The sequence below is a fragment of the Anser cygnoides genome, chromosome 20 (genome assembly GCF_040182565.1).
Source record: "Anser cygnoides isolate HZ-2024a breed goose chromosome 20, Taihu_goose_T2T_genome, whole genome shotgun sequence".
Classification (NCBI taxonomy): domain Eukaryota; kingdom Metazoa; phylum Chordata; class Aves; order Anseriformes; family Anatidae; genus Anser; species Anser cygnoides.
Window position 1 is genome coordinate 5,344,823 of NC_089892.1, and position 6,566 is coordinate 5,351,388.

Consider the following 6,566-nt stretch of genomic DNA (forward strand, 5'->3'; position numbering starts at 1 on the left):
ATAGCTCTCAAATCCTATTTACCTTTATGGATGCGTTAGCATCGCGCTGCTGCCTGCATTGAGCCCAGATGAAAGGGCGAGCGGGAATACGTGCGGGGCCGTGCAGATACCACGTGTGAACCCTCGCTGCGAGGCCAGGCCGAGTACTGAGCACAGACACTGATAAAACCGTATCAGAGGAACACAGCGAACCTCACGTAGCCTGGAGCAGCCTGCAGCATTAACCACGGCCTGGCGAGGAGCTCGGGCTTTGGGCTTTAAACGTTTTACACTGTAAGAGACGCATCTGTGGAGAGATGCAAGACAAAAAAGGCCTGAGATCCTGTAGCCCCGTGGGTCTCCTTTCTGACGAGGTGCTCCCTCCCAGCAGGACCTGTCCTTAGGTTCATGTACCTCATTAGGGTTTTAACAATCGTTTACCATCGCGACACATTCCAGCACTTAAATAAGCTCCTTGAGAGGGAGAGATAAGGTATCAGGCCTTCCTGTTCATCTTGCCAGTCTGTCTGCAGCAGATAAACATGTTGGGCAGCAGGAAAAAGGTTATCTAGAAAGGAAGCCGAGCAACGGCTGCTGTTATTGCAGGAGGCTTTGAGAAAAGGAACGCCACCAGGAATCCCGCAAGGCGTACAGGCCCTTCCCGGCGGGACTTGATTGATGATGGCTGGAGCCCAGCTGAGCCTTCCTCCCGGGGCAGGGGCATCCTCCTGTCGGGCTGAGGGAGGGCTCCCGAGGCGGTTGTGCTCTCCCAGGGTGAGGTGACGAGCGAGGCAGGTGCCCCCGAGCCTGCTGCTTGCCTGCAAAGCAGGGGGTTGCTGTAGGGTCCCTCCATGCCCTGGGCACACATCTCCCATCTCAGCAAGCAGGGAGAGCGCGAAGGAGTTTGGGACAATCCCCGGACTTCCTTAACCTAAATATCTCCTTGCGTTTTGGGATGGGACAGGAGAACCAACCTGTGCTGGGGGGTTCGTTTACAGCCTGGTAGGAAACTCGCTTTTCCTTTGGATGGCAGCGTTTTGCTTTATCGTCCGGTCTTTGGTTTGTTTGCTCGTTTGCAGGTGCAGGAAAAATATATATAATTTACAGAAAACAAAACCAAAAAGCTGCCATTTCCAGTCAAATTTGCAGAGCCCCTTCTTGTGATCGCCCAGGGACAAAAGACCCCAGAAAGCAGCAACGTGGCTCAGGAAATGTCCCGGGTTGGGGGCTGCAGGGCGATGACGGGAGCAAATCCTGCCAGGAAGCGCCGTGGGTCTGCTTGGCCTCTTCTCCCCCCCGGACCCTTCATCTCCCTCCTGCCTCCCTCCAGACATCCTCCCCACATCCCTCCACGTGCTCCTCCATCTCACCGATTCCTAGTAAGCTGCGTTTTATATAACCCCTGGCTCGCACTGGACACCGAGGCTGTGCATTAACCACGCTGTTAATACACATCTGTAGGTTCAGGATTTAAAGCAAATAACCCCCTCGCGGCCAGGGGGAGCAAACCACGACCACCCAGGGCTGGCAGCCCCGAGGTGCAAATCCCAGTGGGGAGAGGGCACCAGCACTGGGTGCATCGCGGGGCACCCACACCCTGATGCCAGGGGTGAATTCCTCGTCATTGTGTGTGTGTGAGCACTGCGCAGCACTTTGGTCTCTGGGCAAGTGTTTCGCTAGCATCCATCATCGCGTTGCTCTTACTTTAATTAATCTCTGCAGGTCTGGCTTTCCAGCGCTGACGGTCTTGTACAGACCTGCTGGTCCTTGGGGAAGGGATAAAGTCAGACAGGGTCCCATGAGCGAGGGGGTGTCAGGGGAAGGGGACTTCACAAGGACAGGGCACGTTCTGGGGAGAGGAAGCCAGCTCCACCTGGTAGGAATTTGGTTAGAAATGCTTAAATCAGGTGAGATTCCAGTGCAACGCCCAGGTCCCCAGCTCCATCCCCATCCTCCGAGAGGCTCAGAGTGACCACACTGCAAAGGGAAGAGCATTGGTGTTCCCAAGGGCCCCGAGCTGCGGTGTGGGGCCAGCAGGGTTTGCCACAGGCCCAAGGTGCAACCCCGCTCACCCAGACCCGCTGAGCCAATTTGTTCCAAGGTTACAATCAGCTGTTCATCACAGCCAAGCCTTGAATGAGATTCCTCCTAGCTGGAGAGGCTTCCCCTGCTCGGGAAGCATGGGTTTGCCAGGGGAAACCCTGCCTGGGGGGCTGGGGGAGCGCTGCCCCCCGGCTGCTCAGCACCATCCCACCGCAGCCGGGGCTGCTCGGGCTGCGCGAGGTTAACGGTTTTATGCAACCCCTGCGATTAATTTCTCGTAAATCTGCAATTCTTCCCCGCCTTCTATTTTTATAAAAAGAAAAGGGGAGGGGGGGGGGCGGTATTTACGAGGGATTTCACTCGCATAATGAAATAAATGTGATCAGCTGAGGAGCCTGTAATCCGCTTTGACTCTTGCATCCCGGGGAATGACCACGGAGATCTTCGCTGCTCCGAGTCCCAGCGAGGCGGGGAGCAAAGAGCCCCCCTGTGCCTGCCCTGCCTTAGCTGGTTTTGGAGATATTAAGCAGGCAGGGAGGTGTCAGCCAGGGTCCCTTGGGTGGATGCTGGAGGAGAACACCTCCTTGGTCATCTGCGCCCCCCCTGCAGCCCGCCGTGCTGCGAGGAGCTGGCTGCGTCGCTGTTTGGGGCTCTCTGGCTCTGCGGCACACGCCTGTGCAAAAGGGAGGAACCATCCTGTTTCTTTAAGCTTTGCCCGATATATTAAACTTTCAGCCTGGAAATGGCATGGTTAGTTACCGCTTCAATACAGAAACTTAGCTGAAAACCACGCAGATGATCTTCCTGACCGGGGAGAAGTCTCTGAGGCCCAGAGTGGGTTAAACCCATGGGTCCCTTGTCCCCATCAGAAGCGCCCCAGAGCGACTAAGAGGGGTGCACTTGCCCAAGAGCACCCAGCACAGGGTGAGCTAGAGCCACGACCTTGCTACCGCAGGGAGATCTTGTATAACAGCCCTCCCAGTTCCCCCCCGAGCCCTCAAATCCCCCAGGCATCTCCCTGGGCGCCAGCCAGCTCCCCATCACCGGCCTCATCCTGGGGGGGACACGGCGCTTGGTCACCCCTTCCCCAAGGGTCTGCAGAGAGGATCCCCAGCAGCCCTGGGCAGGGAGGACAGCACAGCCCTGACACGGGAAGGATTTGTCCCACCACATTTGTCATTACCGAGGCCACCAAAGCCCAAATCAGCGAGGTTCAAATAAAACACCGGCTTAGGCTGGGGAGGGGGAGCTCAACACCCCAGCCGTGATTCCCACATATGCCCACGGACATAATCCAGATTTGCTACTCTCCCTGGCACCCTCTGTAGGTTTTTGTTGTTGTCGTTGTTTTTAATAAATTAAAATCTCTTTTTGCTGCCGAGCACAATCAGCGCTAGGGCGCGGGGAGGAGCAGCCTTGACTGCACGCAGCAGAATCAGAAATGAAATCACCGCCGCCGCAGCCTGCATCTCTCCCGGATGCACAGACGCACGTGGCACGGATGGCAGCAGCTCCCCGAGCCCGTGCATTGAGCTTTCCTCCTCTGGGGCTTCTTCCTAATTCATCTGTTAGCTGAACCGAAAGTCAGGAGATGCCCAGAGCCGCCTGGCTGCAGTCCCCCGGGAAGGGGGCTCCTCCCCGAGCCTTGTGTGGATGAATTTGGGGGTCTGGGGGTGCAAGAAAAGCACCCACAACCCTGGGGAGTCCTGAAGGAGCTCAACCCATTTGGCTTTTTGCCTCCCTGCAGCCCCATGGCCGTGGTGGGCATCTGCACGGCGCGGCCCCAGCACCCTGCTCCAGCTCCCCCAGGACAGCCGGGGCCGAACCTCTGCGTGAGCATCAGCACGGGCTCCAGGAGGGTGGAGGATGAGGCCCCAAATTATTGTCCCCAGCTGCTGACTTTGTGCAACATACCTGCAAGACCCACGGTGTTTCTGACAGCCCCTGCTAAATCCGAAGCGAGCAGAGAGCACAGCCAGACGATGCCCCAGCACTTTAGCCCACGGACAGGAGCGGTGCTGAGATCCATCCCCATCCCCATCCCGGGAGGGAGAAGCCCCCTGGGGCTGGATCCCAGCTTTAGGGACAGCCACCCTGCTCCTCGCTGCATGCAGGACGTGGAAGGCAGGCAGCATCTGCACGGATCGAAAGCCCAAAGCCCGGGGACATTTTCCTTCCCATGCTGCTGCGCCCTCCTTGCCGCTGAGCCAAAACACTCAGCATCCATCCCTGTGGGTGCAGGGGGGGGGGGTGCTGAATCCCTTCCAGCTCCCCGCACAGCCTGCAGCAGGATGGATGGCTGCGTTACCCAGCCTGGAAGCTGAGGACAGCCCCCCCAGATTGTACCTTGTCAGCGGAGGAGCCAGGTCACCCTGACACCGCTCCCCCCCACGTCCCCCAGCCCACACGGCTGCATCCCCAGGACCAGGGGTCTCCTGCCTGCCCCGGGAGGTTAACGGGTAACCTAGCACACGCGGGGACACGTAAGGACACGGGAGGGCACCCCCATCCCTGGCTGTTTCCATAGAGACAGAAGCTGGATTTGGCTGCAGCGATGCTGGCACCCTCGGCACGGCAGGGACGAGCGCTCCAGGCAGGCTCCGCGTCAGGCACGCTGCGGGTGCTGTGCCGCTCGCCTCGGGGGCTCTGCCACAACCTCCCCGCAGCGAGCACGGCAGCGCCGGGGCCGCAGCTCTCCCAGCATCCAAGCTCCAGGGGCTGAGGGGCTCTGGGGGTGCTGGTGCTGGGGGAGGCTGCCAGGAGCACCCCACATGGGAGCCAGCCCCATCCTGCGAGCCCCAGCGCAGCTCGATGCCCACAGCAGCCTGGTGGAGGGAGAGCAGCAGCAGAGGAACCACGGCAAGGAGCTGGGCGAATTCTGCTGGTTTTCCACCCAAACGAGTGCCGTGCCCCCGCCGCCTGCTATCTGCCTCATCAGGGTGGGATTTTTTTGAAAGCTGTTGGTGCTAAGAGCGAAGGGGAGACTCGGCAACTTCAGGTGGTGCTGGCTGCCCACCAGCATCCAGGGCTGCTGGAAACAGGCCTGGGCTCCACAAATTCGTGAATATCCCCAGGTGCAGCCGGACCCTTCCTGCCCCTGCCTTCCCTTCGCAGGGCTGCAGCAGCTCAGCCGATGTCACCGCCACGGCCAGGTGTGGCTCCTCCAAAGCCATCATGCATGTACCAGGAGAAGACAACGCAGGTGCGAGGAGATCCAGCAACATGGCTGTAGGTGAATCTACAAAGGTCGAATAAAACCTAGAGTTTGGGATAAAATACCTCCGAAGGGAGAGCTTCCCACAAAGCAATCAGGGCAGAGTCTTCCCCGGCTCCTTCGGGTACCCACCGCCTCCAGCTACGTTCGTGCCGTCAGAGCTGCAGTAACACGGCCCTGCCCTTCCATGGGGTGAGGATAAACTCCGCCAGGCGTAATAATGCCTGGAAGAAAGAGCAAGAACCACGGATCACTGCTTCACGTAACTCTCCGCAGGAGGAGGAGAAGGTTGGTGAATGAAAACCCTGCAAATCTCTGCTCCCCGCCGCAGCATCGCCCCCGTTTCAACAAGCACGGGGGGGAGCCAGCACCAAGTCCCCCCCCTGCTGCGCTGCCGGCTGCTGCTGCAACCCAACAGCCCTGGGGGAACGGCGGCACCGCGAGCTCCCTGTCCCCGAGCACACCACGGCACAGCCTCCCCAGGGACCCTCGCAGCGGGGGGCTCCGCAGGACGCTCGACAAGAGGACGCGGTGGCCTCTGCGATGCCCACGCTCCCACTCCAGCCTCGGTGTGGGAAGTCACCAGCTCCCAGGGCTCTCAGCTGGAGACGCCTGCCAGGGATAGATTTTCTGTTTGTCTCCTTTTCATATTAATTATCAAAGAGCAACAAATGTTAGCAGCCTGCTACAGTCGTTATCTGCACGTCGCCTCCTTCTCGCCGGCCTCCCCTGCAAGAAGAGGGCTCCCCAGCCCTGGGGATGGGTGGGAGCACGGGACCCGGCTCCTTGCTGCCTGGCATTGCAAGCCAGGGGTGTTTTGCTCAGCTGGGATGGACAGGAGGACTGGCACATCTGCTGGAGCATCCAGTCAGGGAAGGTGCTGGGCCTGGTAGTGTCTTCTGCCACCTAAAAAACATCAAAATCTCCTCTAAAGAGAGGAAAACCACAGAGAACGGGACGGTTCTGTGCAAAACACGGGATTTTCTTAGCCAGTCGTGAGAGGTGAGACGTTTCAGCCACAACACGCTGAGCGTGGCCATCACCTGGGAACAGCTGGAGAGAAACAACAAGGCGGAAACAACAGCAGTAACGGCGAGCAACAGCACCGTGTCTGCGTCACACGCCTCGTTCAGCAACCTCGGACCACTTCATAGCCATCAATTAGCTCGGCCTTGTAATCAAGGAAGGCCAGGACCGCTCTCCTTTTTTCAAACAGGGTGAGACACAAAAACCTTCAATGTTTTCCTCTCCAACAGGGTGGCCCCGGTGCTGGCTGCCTGCCCTCCCGCTGGCTGTACCAGAAAGCATTCAGGCCCACAGAAGACTTACC